The sequence below is a fragment of the Bubalus bubalis genome, chromosome 10 (genome assembly GCF_019923935.1).
Source record: "Bubalus bubalis isolate 160015118507 breed Murrah chromosome 10, NDDB_SH_1, whole genome shotgun sequence".
Lineage (NCBI taxonomy): Eukaryota > Metazoa > Chordata > Mammalia > Artiodactyla > Bovidae > Bubalus > Bubalus bubalis.
This window is the reverse complement of record NC_059166.1, coordinates 84,629,759-84,651,953: the sequence shown is the minus strand read 5'-3', so window position 1 is coordinate 84,651,953 and position 22,195 is coordinate 84,629,759. Positions and strand designations below refer to the sequence as shown.

General features: G+C 41.1%; 1 pseudogene; it reads left to right on the top strand.

Moving 5' to 3' along the window:
- Window positions 1–2,261: 2,261 nt before the first annotated feature.
- Window positions 2,262–16,133, top strand: LOC102407698 (annotated as a pseudogene).
- Window positions 16,134–22,195: the final 6,062 nt, after the last annotated feature.

Below are 22,195 nucleotides of genomic sequence, written 5' to 3'. Positions count from 1 at the left end.
CTACCTACTCCAGTATTCTCACCTGGGAATCCCATGGACAGAGGAGCCTGGCAGGCTACAGTCCATGGAGACGTGAAGAGTTGGACATGGCGGAGCACGCACATTCACACCTTTCTTCCAAGACATAAAGTAGAAGCTATAAGCTCTATTAAGGCTTGGATTCAGAAGTCAAAGAATATCACTTCCATCACATTTTATTGGTCAATCAAGTCATAAAAGCAGTCTGTTTCATGGGGTAGTATATAGACCTTGTCACGTGATGGTAGGGGTAGCAATTTTCCATTATACAAGGATAAGATAACAGGAAAGGGAGTCATTGGGAAGCTGTTTTCACCATGGTCCCTCTTGTGATATGTATAAAACAGAGATTAATCTCCCAAATAATACCTTGACTGAAAGAAGACATTCACAGAAGAGTGAACAGTATATTATGCTGTTTATATTAAACACTGGAACAGTCAAAACTCAGCCGTAAGTCAGAAATGAGAATACTGATGGTTGTTTATTGTGGCAATGGAGGTAGGGAGGTTGACTGAAAATTGGGACAAGGAAGCTTTCTGTAGTGATGAAAATGTGCTATGAATTTCAGATTATCTTCGTTGATATTAGTATTTTCTGTCCAAGAAACAAATCTTATAAATATTTCTTCATTGTTAATAAAATTCTTTTCCATTAATTGGATGGAACAGCAAACAATCAAATACCCTGTTTATTACTTCTATTAGAAGTTTATCTTGTAATGAATTATTGCTTTTATTGTGCTCTGAAAATTTTTCACTACAATTTGCTTCTCAGTGCCCCCATATATGTCTATTTATTTTGTTGTTTATCTTTATTGCTTTTCTTATAGCCTATCAACTTTTGAGCATGAAATCTATAGAAAAGGGAGAAATGACATAAGGAAGTTTCCTCCCAAATTTTGTAGCTTCTGCTAGAGGAAGTGAGTTAATGAATAAATCTGGGTCTGTACATAACTTGAATGAACAGAAAATCAGCTTTTTCCTTTTACCACCAAACCAAAAAACGTTAACCTTTTTTAATTTTTAACATATATAAAAATAAATAGACGGTATAGTGAGCCCATTCTCCAGCCCCAAACATAAACAGGCCAATCTTGCCTCATCTATATTCCTAGCCCCAGTGCTATTAGAGATGGACCATCTTGTTATACTTACTCTTCAAAAGTAATCCAGGATAGCATATGTGTTTCATTTGTTCCATCAATCAGATGGATCTGAAAAGAAAACAAAACTATTATAAAATACCAAAGTAATTAATAACTTCTGGTCCTAAGAAGCAACTTTCCGTCTGATGAGATGAAGAGATGGAGCAACACGTGTTACACATTCACACAGATCTTGGTTCTCATCTCTTGTAACTGCTATGTTGCCACACAACTGATGGCAAATGGTTTTCAATGACAGGTTGCAATTGTCCATAACATATTTTATTGATTTAAGAAACTTACAAATAGATGATTTTCATTTGGCCAAAGGAAAAAAAAAATAGCTTAAAACTGCTCATAGGATTTCCTTTTGTAACAAGTGTGCATTGTTATTACTAAGTGATCAGGGTAGAATCTACAGTAATGGAGTGGTAGGTGGTGTTTGGTTTGCCACTTCATTTTGTATGGATTCTCCCATTATTTCATTTTTTTTTGAAATGTTTGGATAAGTAAGTCACATTTGTTTTTTTTCACTTTGACATTTTTTCCAAGTCCTGACACAACAATGGATTAAATTCAATAACTACATGATTCCCACTAAATTTGTATTATTTAAGAATTTCACTTTCATTATGACCCTGAAGGACAAAACTCTCACTTAACATTGAACAACTGTAGCTACTTTTTAGCACTCCAGGAATAATAGTAAGTTGTCTTTGGTCTTAAAACCCTGATTCACTGTGCTTTGTTTGGCTTGACTTGCATATAAAACAAGTAAACACGGCCTCCTTGGATTCGGTGTCATCTCCAGGACTTGAGAATTCTCAATATGGTCATTCAGACTGAGCACTTGTCTTGTGTCGGTTGTGTCTGTCTCACTGAAAACAGTTTAAAACGATTCATGCAATTTTAGTGTTGGGCTCGGCTAGTCCAGATCTCAAGATAAGTTACCTTTTTTTTCTTCTCAAAATATCTGTTTAAGGCTTTTTGTTTATTTTGCATTCTGTTCATTTCTCTTTATATATTATTAGTATCACAATTCTGAAAAATTGCTGTCATTAACAATGTTGAACATTTTATTGCTTTCTGTAACAACATGAGGAAAGAGACATGGTTCCTAACCATGAAAATCAACTTCTTCCTCAAGGTAAGTGGTTGCTGACTATCTGGAATGCGCTGGTGGACTTATAATTTCTCTCCTCTTTTTTAAAAAATTTATTTAAAAATGTTTTTTGTCATGTACAATTGTTTTGCAATGTCCTTTTACAATTGCTTTACAACATTGCTTTACAATGTTAGTTTCAGCTATACAAAGAAGTGAATCAGCTATATGTATACATATGTACCCCAGGACATGGAAGCAACCTATACATCTATCAACAGATGAATGGATAAAGAAAATGTGGTTCATATATACGATGGAATATTACTCAGCCATAAAAAACAAAACTCAACAAAACTGGGTCATATGATGGAGATGTGGATGGACCTAGAGTCTGTCATATGGAGTGAAGTAAGTCAGAAAGAGAAAAGCAAGTATCATATGTTAATGCATATATGTAGAATCTAGAAAAATGGTACAGATGAACCTATTCACAGGGCAGGAATAGTGATGCAGATGTAGAGAACAGACTGGACATAGACGGCAAGGGGAGGGTGGGACGAACTGGGAGAAAAGGACTAACATACACACAATTTCTCCCTTCTTAACTTTCCTTTTCTTCCACTGCTTTTCCTTCTGAAAGTATTCTCATTCTAGTAAATATATCTATCTTTTCACGATGTTGCTTCCAAGAGATTTCCATTTCCTTCAGACCCAGTAGGAGAATTTGGCCATTTTGAGGCCCCTACAGTCTTCTTTCTTTCAGAATAGGTTTTTGGCTTGCAGTAGGATACTTAATTTCATTTTATTTAAATTTTGGCATAGTCCATAACTCATAACAGTGTACACAATCTGAATTTAAGGTTTGCAAAAGTGCATTTCAAATACATTTTAATTGCTCCTACCTTGTATAGAGCCATATAAATTGGTAATCAAACAACTTAAAAAAAAATTGAGGTATGGTTGATTTGCAGTGTCAGGTTAGCTTCAGGTATACACCAAAGTGGTTCAATTATACGTATATATCTATTCTTTTTCAGCTTCTTTTCCTTTAGGTTATTACAAAATATTTATTATAGTTCCCTGTACAGTAGGGAACACTAGGTCCTTACTGGTTATCTATCACACAATTTCTATTTTACATACATTAACTTGTTGATGGATATGTGTAGGAATTTTTATCACTGAGACCCTCTATTCTTTGGGTCATCTTACTGCTTTTAGACAATTTTGTGTGCAGACTCACTATGCCAATGTCAATGTTACAGGTTGTTTCTTCTGGAACTACTGTCAGGACAAGATGTTGAGTAACAACAACAGTAAAGCTTGTTGAGTAACAAGTTAATGCATTGCAGAAAGCACAGAATGCCACACAGACATTTCAGATGCATGTGGTACTGCCACAGTTTTGCTCTATAAACATAAGAATTCTTATAAACTTGTATTTGCATGATTCCCACAAAAAAAGAAATGTATAGAGTATTTAAAATTGTATATTCTGAATTATTTTATCTCCCCCTGACAAAACTCCCATTTGGGTAGGTATTGTAGTGAACCAAATCTTCCACTAACAATTTTGATTTGCGGGTCTGATAATTAAAAGAGATTTCTGCAGACTAGCTTCGGCCCATACATTCCAAACCTTGTTTCTCCCACATGGCCCCCATATCTAGGGCTGAGTGGTTAGAGCACTCTCATGTTGCAGCCTCATCTCTGACCCTACACTTTGTATTACCGTTGGGTGAGTCAGCCTGGTGGACAACGGTGGTTTTCCTGGAAGTCATCTTTATACCTGGATACCTAGCAATAAGTAACAATGCCAGAAGAGACCATAAGCTACATAAATAAGATCAGATCAGATCAGTCGCTCAGTCGTGTCCGATTCTTTGCGACCCCATGAATCGCAGCACACCAGGCCTCCCTGTGCATCACCAACTCCCGGAGTTCACCCAGACTCACGTCCATCGAGTCAGTGATGCCATCCAGCCATCTCATCCTCTGTCGTCCACTTCTCCTCTTGCCCCCAATCCCTCCCAGCATCAGGGTCTTTTCCAATGAGTCAACTCTTCACATGAGGTGGCCAAAGTACTGGAGTTTCAGCTTTAGCATCATTCCTTCCAAAGAAATCCCAGGGCTGATCTCCTTCAGAATGGACTGGTTGGATCTCCTTGCAGTCCAAGGGACTCTCAAGAGTCTTCTCCAACACCACACTTCAAAAGCATCAATTCTTCGGCGCTCAGCCTTCTTCACAGTCCAACTCTCACATCCATACATGACCACAGGAAAAACCGTAGCCTTGACTAGACGAACCTTTGTTGGCAAAGTAATGTCTCTGCTTTTGAATATGCTATCTAGGTTGGTCATAACTTTCCTTCCAAGGAGTAAGCGTCTTTTAATTTCATGGCTGCAGTCACCATCTGTAGTGATTTTGAAGCCCAGAAAAATAGAGTCTGACACTGTTTCCACTGTTTCCCCATCTATTTCCCATCAAGTGATGGGACCGGTTGCCATGATCTTCGTTTTCTGAACGTTGAGCTTTAAGCCAACTTTTTCACTCTCCACTTTCACTTTCATCAAGAGGCTTTTGAGTTCCTCTTCACTTTCTGCCATAAGGGTGATGTCATCTGCATATCTGAGGTTATTGATATTTCTCCCGGCAATCTTGATTCCAGCTTGTGCTTCTTCCAGTCCAGTGTTTCTCATGATGTACTCTGCATATAAGTTAAATAAACAGGGTGACAGTATACAGCCTTGATGATACTCCATTAAACCAAAAATAAATGCTTCCTTTGCTCAGCTCCCTTTATCTGTATCTCCCAAAAGCCAAGCCACTCTAAAATCCCTGATATCACAGGGCAAGGATGACAAAGGAAAAATGAGTGGAAAGAGACAATTGTCTTAACTATCTTACTTTGAAACTTACAGTGAAACTATCTTACTTTGACATATTTTAGATAAGCACACAACTAGGTGAACTCATTTCTGGGTTCTCTCCCAGGCCTTGGAAATGGTCCATTAAAAATGAGGGGCTTTGACATTTTGTCAATTTTATTTGCTGCTTCTGACCCCATCAGCAAATTACATCTCTAAATTACAGTTCATTGATTACTCTTAATGTGTTGCTGATGACATTATATATACAATGAAGAAAAAAAATCAGAATTAGAAACTTATTTGACTCATGATTTAATGGTTTTAGGTCAATCATTAACACTCATATAATTACAAAATTATTTAATAATAAATGAACAACAGTAACTAACACATGAGAAGCTCTTTTGCAGGCTGTATGATCTACACGTCAACACTACGAGATAGGTGTACTGTTACAGATATTGTCATCCCTGTTTCAGAGATGAGGAGACAGAGGACCGAGAGGATACGTGATTTCTTCACAGTCACGTAGTTTTAGTCGAGGATCTGAAACAATTTCTATGAGGAATGCTATGGAACTTCTATGGTGGCTCAGTGGTAAAGAATTTGCCTGCCAATGCAGGAGACATGGGTTTAATCCCCTGGGGTAGGAGATGGCAACCTACTCCAGTATTTTTGCTAGGATAATCCCATGGATAGAGGAACCTGGCAGGCTATAGTCTATGGGGTCCCAAAGAGTCAGACATGACTGAAGCGACCAAGTTCTTGAGAGGAATTCTATGACAGAGACCCAAATGTCTTCTTGTCCAGGCAGGAAGGATACATGGGGGGAGGAGGGGGTATGGTTGTAATGAGACCAGTCGCTCACTCCTTAGGGACTGGTGAGACTGTCTTGAGCTGGAAAGCTCAAGGCCATCTAAGGATCAGTAATCAGACCCAAGGGATTGTGGCCCCGTGCTAACACAGAACCAGACTTTCTGATTTGTCAAGAGAATACAAAAACATAAAAGTTTGTGTGTCACTGTGTATAATCTCCTAATTGTAAAATACTGAATCCATTTTATTTATTTTTTGTTTGTTTCTGATCTCACTTTTTAATCAACACTAAGGCCTTAAGATGGTAAAACATCTGCCTACAATGTGGGAGACCTGGGTTCAATCCCTGGGTCAGGAAGATCTCCTGGAGAAGGAAATGGCAACCCACTCCAGTACTCTTGCCTGGAGAATCCCATGGATGGAGGAGCCTAGCAGGCTACAGTCCATGGGGTCGCAAAGAGTCGGACACAACTGAGCAACTTCACTTACTCACTCACTCACTCAAGGCCTTTTAACATTTAGCTTCCTTCTTTCTCGAATGTTTCTGAAGACATTCAATTCCCAGGGCCCTTGGAATAACAGAATCCACCTTCCTTTGTTTCAGTAGTTTAGAAATGATCACCACCCTCTCCCATGTCTTCATTTGTACCAAAACAACAACCTACATAGAAGTGACAAAAATTTCACCATCTCAGTGCAAAGACCTTACGTAAAGAACAAAACCAGTAATGACACATCTTTATCAACAACTGCCAGCTCAAAAACTCCTCTGTTTTGGGCAAGTATATTTATCTCTGTAGTTTCTGAGGCTGCCTCGGACTCCAGCCTCTGGAAATCAGAAGTGCTGATGAGGGGGTTCTGTGTCACATGGCAGGTGGACTCGGCTGCCTATTGCAGTTTTACTGTTCTTGAATCAGTTTTTAAAAAGAAAAACAACGAGTGGGCCAAAAAAAGGGCTGTGCTTCTAGCCCTGCTCCGAGGCCAGGACTACTCAGCCACAGTTAGTTCTTTGCAAAATCACAGTGTATAATCAGTATTTCTACACTCTTTTTTCCTTTTCTTCCCTTGTGGCTCAGTTGGTAAAGAATCTGCCTGCAATGCAGGTGACCTGGGTTTGATCTCTCGTTTGGGAAGATCCCCTGGAGAAAGGCAAGGTTACCCACTCCTGTATACTGGCCTGGAGAATTCCGTGGACTACAGTCCATGGGGTCACAAAGAGTCGGACACAACTGAATGACTTTTGCTTTCACTTTCACTTTTTTTCCTTTTACTACTCAAAGTTTTGTAGGTTGCTTTCACTGCTTAGCATTTTGCTTTTCCTAGAGCAGTTGCTTAAATAAATGAAGTTGGTTTGTAAGATTCTCTGACTCAGAAGTGGAGCTTGACCTGTCTAATCAGGATGCTTTATGGGAGGGAACACAAGAAAAGGTAACATACAGCAACATTCAACCGTTTACCACAGATGATATGGTGCTATCTACCTGTAAAAAGTATTAATTTTCCCTCTGGGTACTCCTTATTGGTCAAATATCAGATCAACCTAGGAGTAAAGAAATATAGAGAAGAACATAAAATGCTGATCAAAGGGGTAGGGTGGAGTGGGAGGTGGGAGGGAGGTTCAAGAGGCAGGGAACATATACATATCTATGGCTGATTCATGCCGATGTATGGCGGAAACCAACACAATATTGTACAGCAATTATCCTCATATTAAAAATGAATAAATCAAAAATAAAAGAGAATCAGAAGACCTCTGATCTATTACTACTTCCAAATAAGCATTTAAAATGCTACAGTTAAGTACAACTAAATATTAGTAATTATTAAAATTAAACATTAGATTGTTCAAGTTTACTTTAAACTGAACTATTATAATAATTGATATAATAATTTTGTGTATAGAATACTGTTTGAAATCAAGTGGGTTATAGATTAGTAAATATGTTTTTGTTATTTTATATTCAAATGGTACTGGTAATAAAATTTCATATATATTTTTTCTACAAAAAAAATCAGTAATTAGCAGTCATAAACATTTCAGGCCCCAAGGCACCTGTCCCACTTTAATATCCACCATATGAAATATGGAATTGCTTTCTAAAAGCACACAGCCAGATCATTCAATAGGATCCCCAACAACCTTTGCCCCAGTTATCTTGCAGCCCAGAAATCAACACTGTTACCAGCAAACCTCAGAAATAAAAACTTAGTACTCATGCTGTAAACAGGTGTAAATCCCTGAAAGCACAGTGAACCCAGTAATGTGATGGTTTCCATTCATTTCATCTATTCTATTTTTTTATTTTTGATTGTATGTTTCATACTTTCAGTGATCAGATGCTTGTGTCAAGTGGTTGAAATCATTGGTTCCAGACATTCCAGTGAGCTGGCTACTGACATCTGCCTGCTCTGATTTTTGAGCTCATTGTATCTGTGTGTATCACTGGGGTTCACACATACACGGAAAGCAAGCTTTTCCAACATGGAAGACAGAGGGAGACTCACCTCCTGTCCACAGTGGCCGCGGTCTCTGCTGCTGTCATTTGCATTCGGGTCTGTTCTGTTTTTTCAGAAACAGCCCAAGTGTGTGTTTATGTACTTCTGGAGCCTCGCCAGCTCACTCAGGAGTTTCTGGCCCTCTGGTGTTTGTCCCCTAAGGCAGCAAACTCAATTGACTCAAAGAGCTGTTAATTAAGTGAATTATGTCTGGTCAGGAATTTTTGAACAAAGGAAATAGAACTGGAAATGATAACTGTGCCCTCACAAAAGACTGAGTAAGCGATATACAAATTAAACAAAAAACCCCAACCCAACCAAAAGAATCTCTTTATAAGGATTTTCCCTCTCCTCTGAGTTTAGTTTTTCTCTCTAACCCAATTTGACAGAATACACTTGTTCTTTAGTGAGATTGTTCTCATCCCAAATGTGCTTATAATCTTGGGCAAAATGCAGAGAAGAGCTGAGAGGAATATAAATACTGTGTATTCTCTCTACAGAACCGTTGAAGGAAATGCTGTTTACTTGGAAATAGAGTTCCAGAAAGTACGTCTGCCATCTGTAGTCCAGATGATGGTGGCTGTGGTGATGAATTAAACATTTAGAAATAAAAGCTAGTGGTTGTTTCTGTTTGCAAGGATAAGGCAGTTGAAATATTGTTTCATTACTCTTAATGCACAATATAGCTAGAACTTGTTTATGCATTATATATTCATAACTTAGAAGACATGTAAAGAAAGACACAATGATTGTGGATTTTTGACAGTGTGTCTTGGCACAATTTCTGCATAAGCTCTGATGCAGACGTAATTTGCTAAGCCATGGAGACTGCTAGAAATTTGAAAGCACTCTTATTAGCACCATGACTTACTCTTTAATGAGGGCTCTTGCTCTAAGATCCACACACCTGACCTGCCTCTTAAGAAACCTATATGCAGGTCAGGAAGCAACAGTTAGACCTGGACATGGAACAACAGACTGGTTCCAAATAGGAAAAGGAGTACGTCAAGGCTGTATATTGTCACCCTGCTTATTTAACTTATATGCCGAGTACATCATGAGAAACGCTGGGCTGGAAGAAGCTCAAGCTGGAATCAAGATTGCCGGGAGAAATATCAATAACCTCAGATATGCAGATGACACCACCCTTATGGCAGAAAGTGAAGAGGAACTCAAAAGCCTCTTGATGAAAGTAAAAGAGGACAGTGAAAAACTTGGCTTAAAGCTCAACATTCAGAAACCAAGATCATGGCATCTGGTCCTGTCACTTGATGGGAAATAGATGGGGAAACAGTGGAAACAGTGTCAGACTTTATTTTGGGGGGCTCCAAAATCACTGCAGATGGTGATTGCAGCCATGAAATTAAAAAGCACTTACTCCTTGGAAGAAAAGTTATGACCAACCTAGATAGCATATTCAAAAGCAGAGACATTACTTTGCCAACAAAGGTCCATCTAGTCAGGGCTATGGTTTTTCCAGTGGTCATGTATGGATGTGAGAGATGGACTGTGAAGAAAGCTGAGAGCCGAAGAATTGATGCTTTTGAAGTGTGGTGTTGGAGAAGACTCTTGAGAGTCCCTTGGATTGCAAGGAAATCCAACCAGTCCATTCTAAAGGAGATCAGTCCTGAGTGTTCTTTGGAATGACTGATGCTAAAGCTGAAACTCCAATACTTTGGCCACCTCATGCGAAGAGTTGACTCATTGGAAAAGACTCTGGTGCTGGGAGGGATTGGGGGCAGGAGGAGAAGGGCACAACAGAGGATGAGATGGCTGGATGGCATTACCAACTCAATGGACATGAGTTTGGGTAAACTCCAGGAGTTGGTGATGGACAGGGAGGCCTGGCGTGCTGCAATTCATGGGGTCGCAAAAAGTCAGACATGACTGAGCCTCTGAACTGAACTGAACTGAACTTGCTCTAAGATAGAGTGATTGTTTCATATGCTGCCACTCACAAGCATGTATCAATAAGCTCACCGTGAATATCCCCATTCTTAAAGCTATGAAAGAACATTTAGAAAGCTGTCCGTGATTCTTTACTAAGTGAGATGCAAAGAAAGCTAAATGGTTATGCTTCCTGAGCACTGCCCTTCAAGAACAGGCTGTCTAAAAGGGACTTGTAAAAGAACAGGGCAATGAAAATAGTACATTCATAAGATATTCATAAAATCAAGGTGCATAGAAGTTTTGGTGGTTTGGTGGTGTTTTGGTGGTTTTTTAAAAATAAAAAATTTGTTTCAGTTGGTGAAGGCAGAACAAGCAGAGTAATGATCTCAATCATCATGCTCAATCATGTCTGACTCTTTGCGACCCCATGGACTGAGGCCCGCCAGACTCCTCTGTCCATGGGATTATGGGATCCCAGCAAGAATAATGGAGTGGGTTGCCATTTCCTACTCCAGGGGATCGTCCCGATCCAGGATTCGAACCTGCTAACTGAAATCTCCTGTGGCTCCTGCATTGGCAGGAGGATTCTTTACCACTGAAACAAGCCCAGAGTAATGGTAGAGGAATCATTACCTTTCTTCCAAAGTCGAGACAATTCTGGTATGAAATGAGACTTCAAAGGCTGTTTGTACAATCAAGAAGATTGAGAAGGAGACATACAGGCCAGAAAATGAATGACTGAAAGCAAGTTGGACTTGGGATGTGGTGATGTGTAGAAATGGCCAGGATGCGGGGTGGTGGCAGGGGTTGAGGGGGAAGCCATGGTTGTAACGGGACCACTCATTCACTCTCCAGGGACTGGCAAATTGAAGAGATTGAATTGGAGAGCTCAAGGCCATTTAAGGGTCACTATTCAGACCCAGGGGGTTGTAGTCCTATGGTAATAGTGGCCCAGACTTTCAGATTTTTCAAGAGAATATAAAAATATAAAAATGTGTGTGTGTGTGTATAAACTGTGAATTATAAGACATTGGGAGGTGGTGAGCCAAATTCAAGAATATAAAATTGAAGCAGGCTGTCTATCTGTAACTCAAGATACTTAGTAAAAGTTTCTAGGTTTGGGGGAGTTAAAGGATGTCCCAATCTTCTTTCTGATCTATCTACTCTTTCTTACGAATCTTTGCACTTCTCCGCCACTAACCAAAACAATTGGCCATCCCAATCAAACAACAAATGTTCCTGATTGAAGATACTAGCAAAAAAGTGCTTGAAGTGATGCTGTATGGGTTCAGGGTTGGATGGGGAGGGTGTGGGTTCTGAAGGCAGGTTGAATAAAGCAACCTATCCAATAGCTGAAGCTAGCTCCTATAGTATCATGAAAAGTGAAGGTATTAGTTACTCAGTCATGTCTGACTCTTTTGTGACCCTATTCACTGTAGCCCGCCAGGCTCCTCTGTCCATGGGATTTCCCAGGCAAGAATACTGGAGTGGGTAGTCATTCCCTTCTCCAGGGGATCTTCCTGACCCAGGGATCGAACCCAGATCTCTTGCATTGCGAGAGGATTCTTTACCATCTAAGCCACATGGAAGCCCATAGTATCACAAGAAAAAATTATTAAATTATCAGGAATTTTGTCAGCCAGTATAGCCATTATAAAAATTATATTAAAAATACAATTACATAAATTATATAAAAAACAAAGGTAATAAATACTCACACCCTTCCACTTTCTGATTATGTCAGTACATTTTACTGTTATCTATGCTCTTGAGGACATTTTCTTACATTGTCACCGTACAATGAAAGTGCTGCAGAATAATGTGCTTCGGGGCCTCTTTTCCCAAGGCTGCCCTCAGTGTTAACATGCTGGTGGCTGGAAATCAGCTACACTGATAAACATTTACCAACATATCACTGGTCCTTGCTACAATATACCATCTCTAAGGGTGAGCTTGCCTTTTACATCAGAGCTGGTTTTACAGGCAAAATAAAATCCCATTACAAAGTACAGTTACAGATATAGAAAACAAATTTGTGATTACTAGGGGGTAAGGGAGAGGAGAGATAAACTTGGAGACTGGGATTGACATATACGCACTTGTTATTGTTCAGTCAATAAGTTGTGTCCGACTCTTTATGGCCCCATGGATTGCAGCATGCCAGGCTTCCCTGTCCTTCACTATCTCTTGGAGTTTGCTCAAACTCATGTCCACTGAGTCAGTGATGCCATCCAACCATCTCATCCTCTGTTGCTCCCTTCTCCTCCTGCCTTCAATCTTTCCCAGCGTTAGAGTCTTTTTCCAATGAGTCAGCTCTTTGAATCAGGTGGCCAAAGTATTGGAGCTTCAAGCATCAGTCCTTCTAATGCATATTCAAGGTTGATTTCCTTTGGGATTGACTGATTTGATCTCCGTGCTGTCCAAAGGACTCTCAAGAGTCTTCTCCAGCACCGCAATTTGAAAGCATCAATTTTTTGGTGCTCAGCCTTCTTTATAGTCCAACTCTCACATCCATACATGACTACTGGAAAAACCATAGCTTTGACGATATGGACCTTTGTTGGCAAAGTGATGTCTCTGCTTTTAAATATGCTATCTAGGTTTGTCAGAGCTCTAGGTAACTAATAAGGACCCACTGTATAGCACAGGGAACTCTACACAATATTCTGTGATAATCTATATGGGAAAAGAATCTAAAAAGAGGGCAGGATATATGTATATGTATAACTGATTCACTTTGCTGTACATCTGAAATTAACACAATGTTGTAAATCAGCTATATTCCAATGAAAAATTTTTAAACAAAGAAATAAAACTTGGAAAGTAAGAATAAAAAGGAGATAAAGAAATGCAGGAAGCGGGTAGGAAGAATTGCCGCTCAGTTGCTGATATGATATTCCATTGGTCCCTGAGATGAGCCTGGAGCTCTGAAATGATGATTAAATGCTCATCCAATTCCTGAATAAATGCTTCTAATATCAGGCAACTGAGAAGCAAATTGAAATGACATTATTAGAAATAAGTGTCTATGTATAATTTGCAGTCTCTTTGCCTGAAAGAAGAGATTTCATCATCTGTATTCATTGCTTTTGAGACTACTAAACTGAATCTGATATTTCTTCATGTTAAATTGAAGGCTGTAGTTATCAAAATGCTGACAGGTTGAGTTATTGGCTATTTTCAGGGCCCATGGAAAGAGTTTCCCATTAATAACATTCACTGTGTACATTGGTAGCAGAGAATTACTTAGAGCTATCAAATGTGTTATTACAACTTATCCTGTATGCCCTAAGGAAGACATTTTTGACTTGTGGGGGGAAAAAGGATATTTTCAGGGAGTTGACAAATGACAAAATAGCACGGCCTATAATAGGGGGAGAGATGTAGTAATGCAATTCTATAATAACTCAGTTAGAATCTGCCACTCCTTTTTTGGTTGTTTTTCAACAAGGTTTACAATGCTCATCTCTCTTGCTCTCTCCCTCTCTCTCTCTCACACACACACAATGAGATGAAACCAGAAAACAAGAAGTCAGATGGAGAAATTTGTTTAAAATGTTGATTTATCACGTGGGCTTAATACTCCCTACCAAAAAAAATTGACCATTTCCTTTATTTTCTACTGAAAAATCACAACTGTCATTTAAGTATACAATCGTGTATTATGTGCCCTTAATGCACATTAAAAAAAAAAAAAAAGAAAGAAAATGTTTTTAAAAGTTCTGATTTTAAATACAAAAGCAATGGTGTAGGGATAAACATGGGGTTATAACAACATGGTATGGGTAGCTTTATTTGGCAAATAAGGCTCTCACACTTCCTTTTCAGGGTGTGATTGCCTGCATAAATAGTTCTCAAGCCTTTTGTATATTTCAGCCCAAGAACTATTTTCACAGATTCTCTATGGATCATTGTGGACACAGGCTTCATATCTGATGGCTACATGGACATAACTGTATTCCATACTCCCACAATACAGAAACACACAGGCACAACCCAAGAATGAGTTGAGAAATGACAATGCCTTTTGATGCCTCTCATCCATATGATTGACATACATGTTATAATTCCTGTGTCCCATGTACCCCTGCTGGGCACTAGGAGGGACCCAGGAATAATATACCCAATTCCTGTCCTCAGCAAGGCATCTTTAAGTAACTGGCGAGAGACATAAAAAAAATGGCAAATCACAATATAGTAAGGGAAGTAATTTTGTCATAAAGATATGGAGAGCAGTGCTGTAGAATTCTCAGAATGGAGAGATCCACCCTTCCTGAAGTCAGGGAAGACTTCACAGAGTCTTAAAGACGTAGGATTTCGCCAGACAAGAAAGAGAAAAGGTCTGGAATGAATAAAGTTCTGCTGCTGCTAAGTTGTTTCAGTCGTGTCCGACTGGTGTGACCCTATAGACAGCAGCCCACCAGGCTCCTCCGTCCCTGGGTTTCTCCAGGCAAGAACACTGGAGTGGTTGCCATTTCCTTCTCCAATTCTAAAAAGTAAATGCTCTAAAAACACAATCAAAGCTTTCCCCCACGCGGGATCCTGCAGCAGGGTGGCGGCGCTGCTGCGGGCAGGCTGGTACCGTGCCCATGGAGATGGTCCGCAGCGGAGTCCACCTCTGGTCCAGCCAGAACGTGGTGCTGCTACCGGCCGAGCGGAGAGCGGACCCTGTCCAAATCCTGTGCCTTGGGAAACAGAAACGGCTTTCTCTCTCGCTGGCTCCTTAATATCACACAGGAATTAGTCAAAAACAAAGAAATGAAAGAAAGTTAAAAAAAAGTTCTGAGACAAGGCCAGGAAGCCGAGGAGACACAGAACCATCGAATCGGAAATTCTGAGAAGGAAAGAGGCGATCAGGAAAGAAGCTGGGGGAGATCACGGGCACCGGGAAGGAGAGTCTTGATGAAGTCAGTCAAAGTGACCTTGGCGGGAAAATCAAGGAGGGTGTGGAAGAAGCAGCCACGACAGCTGAGCCGTCGGCCAAGTTGTTGTCCAAAGGCGGGGAGAAGCTCTACTGGACTGCCACCTTCAAAACCGCCTGCAAGTGTGTGGAGTCCCTCTAGAAGGAGACGGACCAGAGCATCCCCAGGCAGACTGGGCCTACCTGCGGCCGGAGAGAAGTTGAAGGAAGAGGAAGTGTTTGAAGCCAACGAGGAGGCACTGGAGGTCGCTGCACAAGGACTCCAAGTGGGACCAGCAGCTGAAGGCCTTCAGGGACAGCAACATGGTGCTTGATCGGTTCTTTGAGATGAAGATGAAGTGTGCCAAGAGCAACAACGCCTTGGGCTGGGTGTCCCACAGTGCTGATAGTCAAGGTCAAGGACTTGCTGACAGTCAGGGTCACAGCAAGATGATGGATGCAGAGGCCTGTGCTAATCACCACCTTCCAGGCCCAGTTGGTGATGGTGATCAAGAACCCCAAAGGCGAGTTGGTTGAGAGCGACCTGGACAAGGTACCGCTAATGTTGTACATGTGGGCGCTCTGCCCAGACCAGGATGAGCTGAAACCCTCTGTCTCCTGGTGGCTCCCGGACATCTCAGCCTCCAGCACAGAGCAGCTCCTATGAGCAGGGTGGCTACAACTGAGGCCTCCCGGACTGACCCTCACTCAGGACACGTGGGGTACTGGTGTCCATCTGCAGCAACCAGATCTCTGGGGACAGGACCGTCAGCTTTGTCGCTGCCCTACCAGGCCGGCTGCAACCCCAGCTGAATGGGGCGAGGAGGGGATGGTCTGCACTGCTGCCCTGCCCCCGGAAGGCTGGTGGCCGCTGGGCCACAGGCGCACAAACCAGGCAGGGCCCAGAGGCTCCCAGCCCCGAGACTCCCTCCCAGGGCCGAGCCGCGGGGGCTGGGCCCACTGGCCACATCTGCCAGGCTGTTTTAGCTCCTTTTTTTCCCTTAACAGTGCCCTGGTTATCCTGTATATAAGCCAGATTTGGAAATAATAAAACACCAAAGTAAAAAAGAGCAAAAAAAAAAAGCTTTTCCTGATACCAGCATGCAGAGCACACAAAAGACCTTTTCAGATCTCTGAGCCATCCGTCTGAAGTCTTGGGTTCTTACTGCAGCAGAGCCTAGATTCTTCTTTCCAGTACACTTGTGTGATGGTCTTGTTGGAGTCACAGATCAGATCACAGTATGTAAAGGTGAGGATGGAGTTTCCTGAAAAGAGAAGAAACTCCTGGAATCAGTCATCTTGGGAAATCCTCAGGCCTTGGATAAGAAATAAGGATTTTGTAAGCCACTTAGGAGAGAAAGTTTTCCTTCTCTCTGGGGCTAAGGTTCTAAGGCAGGGATATTCCTGGAGCTTTTCTGATATTGGGATGAGGGTAGGGCCTCGCTGATGGTTCAGAGGGTAAAGAATCTGCCTGCAATGCAGGAGACCCAGGTTTGATCCCTGGTTCTGGAGGATCCCCTGAAAAAGGGAATGGCTACCAACTCCAGTATTCTTGCTGGAGAATTCCGTGGACAGAGGAAGAAGCCTTCCAGGCTGCAGTCCATGGAATCACAAAGAGCTGGACACGACTGAGCGACAAACACACACGAGTAAAACTAAGACATTCAGCATCAGACGTACCCTCTGTCACTGGCCTGCCTTCTTGATCTCTCTGAGTCACAAGCTGCGGTTTCATGCTGCAGATGGAAATTTTCCATGAGGGTTACTCAGTAGGAAACATGTCATTCTGTCTGCATGGTTATCATCAGGTCCTGTTCTGTAACAGCTAGGCTGCAACATTAGCTGCAGTAACAAACAGCCCAAGAACCTCTATGGCATAAAACAGGGAACATTTGTTTCTTGTTTATCTACATGTTTAATGCAGGCATGTGCATTGTGTGGCCTCTGCTTAAAGCTGTTATCTTTTCAGGCCCTTAAACCTGCCCCCCCCACCCCACCCAGCAGTGGTGGATGTGACTTCCGCTGGTCCAAAGTGAAGCCACACATGGGCAAAGGCAGCAGAATGATGGTGGCCACAGACCCCAATCCCATATTCCAAAGGAATCACTTGAATCCTTGGATGAAGGGTATACGGTTTTAATTAGGAAAATGATAAGCAAATTTGAAATGTACTGAGCAGGCAGTTAGCTTTCCTGACAAAATAACTCTGTAACGATGGTCTGGTCATAGGAAGGTGAAGAAAGAGAGATGATGGAATAAGCAGAGAAGAGAGGATGAGTGAAGCTTGAGAAGCAAATAGAGACATAAGAGAAGTGAAGGCAAGAAGGAGATTCATGAGAGTGAGTATTGCCCATCTTCCCCTGAGGTGGCTTTGGCACAGCTTTCTCCTCCTCCTCTGATGCTCCATGGTTGTTCATTTCTCTAGGTTCTGACTACTTAATTGAACCAAGAAAGACCTGTAGGCAAGAGGAGGCAGAAGGGAAGTGCACGATGATGAGGGCACAGTAAGTCTCCTACATATGAACCTTTAAGTTGCTAACTATCAAAGATGCAAATGTGCATCTGGTTCTAGCAAGGAACCAGAACCATCAACGTGCCATCAATGTCAGGCGTGAGTGAGACTGCAGCTTGCCCTCCGTCTCCCGTTGCTGACTATCCTTCAGCTCTCCCGTCTCCCACCTCCTCTTCCTCCTCTAGTCCATAGCTCTTCTTGTCTGTTCACTGGATGCCAGCTGCCGTGTGCCAGCTGTTGTACTGTTCTACTGTACTTTCCAAGGTACTGTACTATAAGATTAAAAGTGTTTTGTTTACTTTTGTTTTTTATGTATTGTGTGAAAAGTATTATAAATCAATTACAGCACAGTACTATAGTCTGTATATAATGTGTATATATGTGTATATTGTGATTGTGCTAGTTGGGTACCTGAGGTAACTTTTGTTGGACTTATGAACAAACTGGGTTTAACAGACGTGCACTCAGAATGGAACTCGTGATGGGGGGCGGGGGGATGGTGACTCAAAGATGCCTGAGTGTGGACTCTCCAAGATGGGTAACTGGAGGAAGAACAAGGAACAGAAAGGGGCCAAGGAAAATGGAAGTGGCCACGGAGAGTCTAGAATTCAGTATCTGCTTAAGCCAGGGAGACACTGCAGCTGATGAAACTGCTCGTCTTCTTGAAATATCAGATTCTTCCTCTGCTGCCCTCTGCCTGAGGATGATGGTGAAGCTCACCCTCCTGAGACTGTCTCTGGGACAATTACTAATAGGTTGGGAACTAGTCATCCCAGAATAAATCCATGGAATCCTTGGCCTCATGGTTTGGGGACTGACCTGCCCTGAATAAGGCGGTCTGGTCATGCTCCCAGGGCAGCCCGTTCCATCCATCATTAGACACACGCCCAGTCGAACTACCTCCATGAGGAACAAGGCTTTGGAGAACTGGCTGGAATTGCTGGGTAGAGGTGGGATGACTGTATTCCAGAGAAAACCTTGCTGTGATCCATGAGAAATCCCTAAAGTTTGTTTAAAAAGTATGAAAAAATTGAAAATAAAGCTTTTAAAGCTTCACAAACCTAGTGTTAAAATATCATTTTAATGTAACCAGAGCTGCTTTCTGTAGCACTTTGCTAGCAGAGACCATCAGATTAATAGGCATCTCTATGAAATGTCAGACTGTCTTTTCATATAAAAACCATGAAATTGTTTAATTGAAATCCATTGCAAGAGAGGTTCTGAATTCTCAAAGAGAGGACATGTATTTGCCTAGAAAAGTAACAAGACACTCCCCAAGATCTGTTAGGCCTTGAAGGGGCAGTTGGGTTTTGCTCACATCATAGACTCTATTTATCATCTTTTTTCATGACTTAATTGTGGAATTGTTTTTTTTTAATTTACATGAAATAGAAATAGTTTTACACTCATTGTCCTGTTGAATAGCTCCTCTGTCCTGAAATTAATACTTGCTTTTTCTTCCTCCATCTACAAATACAATATTTCCTTGGAAGTGGTCATGTTTTACAGAGGGCAGTCACAAACCTAATCAATGCCTTTGTGTGGAAAAAAGGCAGAAGGGCTTATCCATAGAGAACATATTGATGGTTGCCGGGGTGGTGGGTGCGGGGGAGATTGAAATGGGTGAAGGGATTTTAAGGTACAGACTTCCAGTTGTAAAGTAAGTCAGTCCAGGGGATGTAACGTACAGTATGGTGACTATAGTTGATACGGTGCATATTTGAAAGTTGCCAAGAGAGTAGATCTTAAAAGTTCTCATCACAAGAAAATAATTTATAGCTATGGCAGACATTAACTAGACTTATTGTGGTGTCATTTCACAAGATATGTAAGTATCACATCCTTACATTTTACACCTGAAACTAACATAATGATATATGTCAATTATAGCTCAATTAAAAAAAATAAAGACCCAACCCAATGGGTGCCCAGCTTGGTAAGTCCCAGTGTCTGAGATAAATATAGGGTAACCCTGCCTCTGGGAAGATCTCTGCTCCAGGCTGCATGGCTTGGTGAGCAGAGTATTGGCTTGATTTCAATCCCACACATCCTTCAGGTAGGCATTTTGTGAAATGCACAAACGGCACAACCCTCAATACTCATTGGAAGGACTGATGCTGAAGCTTCAGTACTTTGGCCACCTGATTCGAAGAGCCGGCCCATTGGAAAAGACCTTGATACTGGGAGAGATTAAGGACAGGAGGAGAAGAGGGCAACGGAAGATGAGATGGTTGGGTGGCATCATTGACTCAAAGGACATGAGTTTGAGCAAACTCTGGGAGATAGTGAAGGACAGAGAAGCCTGCCATACTACAGTCCATGGGGTCACAAAGAATCAGACACAACTGAGCAACTGAATAACAAAAACAACAATACATGTTAGTTCTTACATGTTCTTATGTGATGTGTCTCCTTAGCTCCATTTGATCAGTCCAGGGGTGGCTTCTTATATAAGCCAGGCCAATCAGAGCTCTTCAGTGGAATTTTTTTCCAACTAGACCCAAGAGAGTCAGACCTTCTCTGTTAGCGAAAGTCAAATGATGAATTTTGTAAACTATTGGTGACTAGGGTTCCTACCATTTGATAAAAACCATTGGTAGTGCAAAAAGAATGGAGCCGGTGCACAAGGAAACAAAGGCAAGAGATGACAAACACTCAGTGAGCACTGAGGTTCCTGGTTCCAGCGGCGCCTGAGACTGGCGGCATCCTTGCCCTTCTCGTGGTGGGTGGCCTGGCTGTTCAGCCCTCACCTGGATTCTATGAGTCATAGACATCCTTTTCGCGTCAGCTTCTTTGAGTGGGTTTGCACCATGGCAACTTGAGAGTCACGAAAAAAATGCAGCGAAGGTGCAAAGAGCAGCCGTAGATCACGGCAGCCAGTCATGGCTCCAGCCCCCACCTGTGACCAGCTCCCGTAACCTGTGCACAGACAGGTCTGTGTTTGTTACATGCTCAGGAGCCAACAAGCCCCCATTTCTAGCAATATGACCTTATCCCAGACGCTAGACCTCAGTTTCCACATCTGCAAAGTGGGAAATTCAAGAATTCCTACTTCATAGAGTTTTTGTGAGGATTAAATGAAGAAATGCATGTAAACGTTTAGGACAGGGCCTGGCATCCAGTAAATGTTAGCTCTGATTACTACTGTTTTATTTCCAGTGTCAAAAGGGGTTTGACATAGGATAGACACTTTGCAATGGGTACGACAATCTCATTTTAGCCTTAACTACATCACTAACATTCTGTGACCTTAGGAAAATTATTTATATTTTTGAATCTCAGTTTTCTTATCTGTAAATGGGAAAAAATATTTTTGACAGGTGAATTAAAAGGTAACATAAAATGATGTGCATAAGTAGATTTCATGAACTCAAACTCTATCCAATTATAAAAGATGAAGGATTAGAAAGATGAATCTAAGTTTGCTCCTTTATGGTGATGCTAATATATCAATATTTTAGCAGCTAGAAAAGAAGGGAAATCACAACTGTAAATAATAAAAATATTTTCTTAAATTGTTTTATAAAAAAGGAAGAACTTAAAAAAAAAAGGAAGAACTTGTAAACTGATATTCTCCTATTGAATGCAATAGGTATCATATGTCCTAAAAAAGAGACTTTTTCCTCCATGGGGATCAATAAAACTATTTTCATTTTGATTGGGAAATATGTGTTTTTTAAACATTTTTATTTTTCTTAAATTGGCCCTCATGCACAAATTTTGCTTTCCCCTCATGAAGACTGTCTAAGAATTTTGATAGTGTCCCAAGCTTAATCTGGGAAAACAACAATTTTAAAATTTCAACTCAAATCTTGGCATGATGTTTAAAACATTAGCCTGCCTCCAACAAAAGAAGCTTTAGATCAAACCATCTGTTTTCTTAGCATGCTAGCCTTTGGTAAGTGGAGATTTTGAAAATAAAACTGAATATAATCATCTTTGGACCATTTCAGTGAGAGAGGATAGCTTCACCAAAAAAAAAAAAAAAGCTCTATTGCTTTTTCTAGCAAGTTTGCAGATTTGATTAAAGAAGATGTTTAGCAGAATAAATTCAAGTTAAAGAACTAAAAATATGAGAAAATATAAGAACAGGCAAGTTCTTATATGTGCAAGTTGAGCACAGTGCTACAACATCTCGTTTCTCTTTTAATTTAGAACATCGCCTAAAAGTTTGATGCTTTCAAACTATGGTGCTGGAGAAGACTCTTGAGAGTCCTTTGGACAGCAAGGAGATCAAACCAGTCAATCCTAAAGGAAATAAACCCTGAATATTCATTGGAAGGACTGATGCTGAAGCTGAAGCTGCAATACTTTGGCCATCTGATGCGAAGAACTGACTCACTGGAAAAAAGACCATGATGCTGGGAAATATTGAAGGCAGGAGGAGGAGTGACAGAGGATGAGATAGTTGGATGGCATCATTGACTCAATGGACATGTG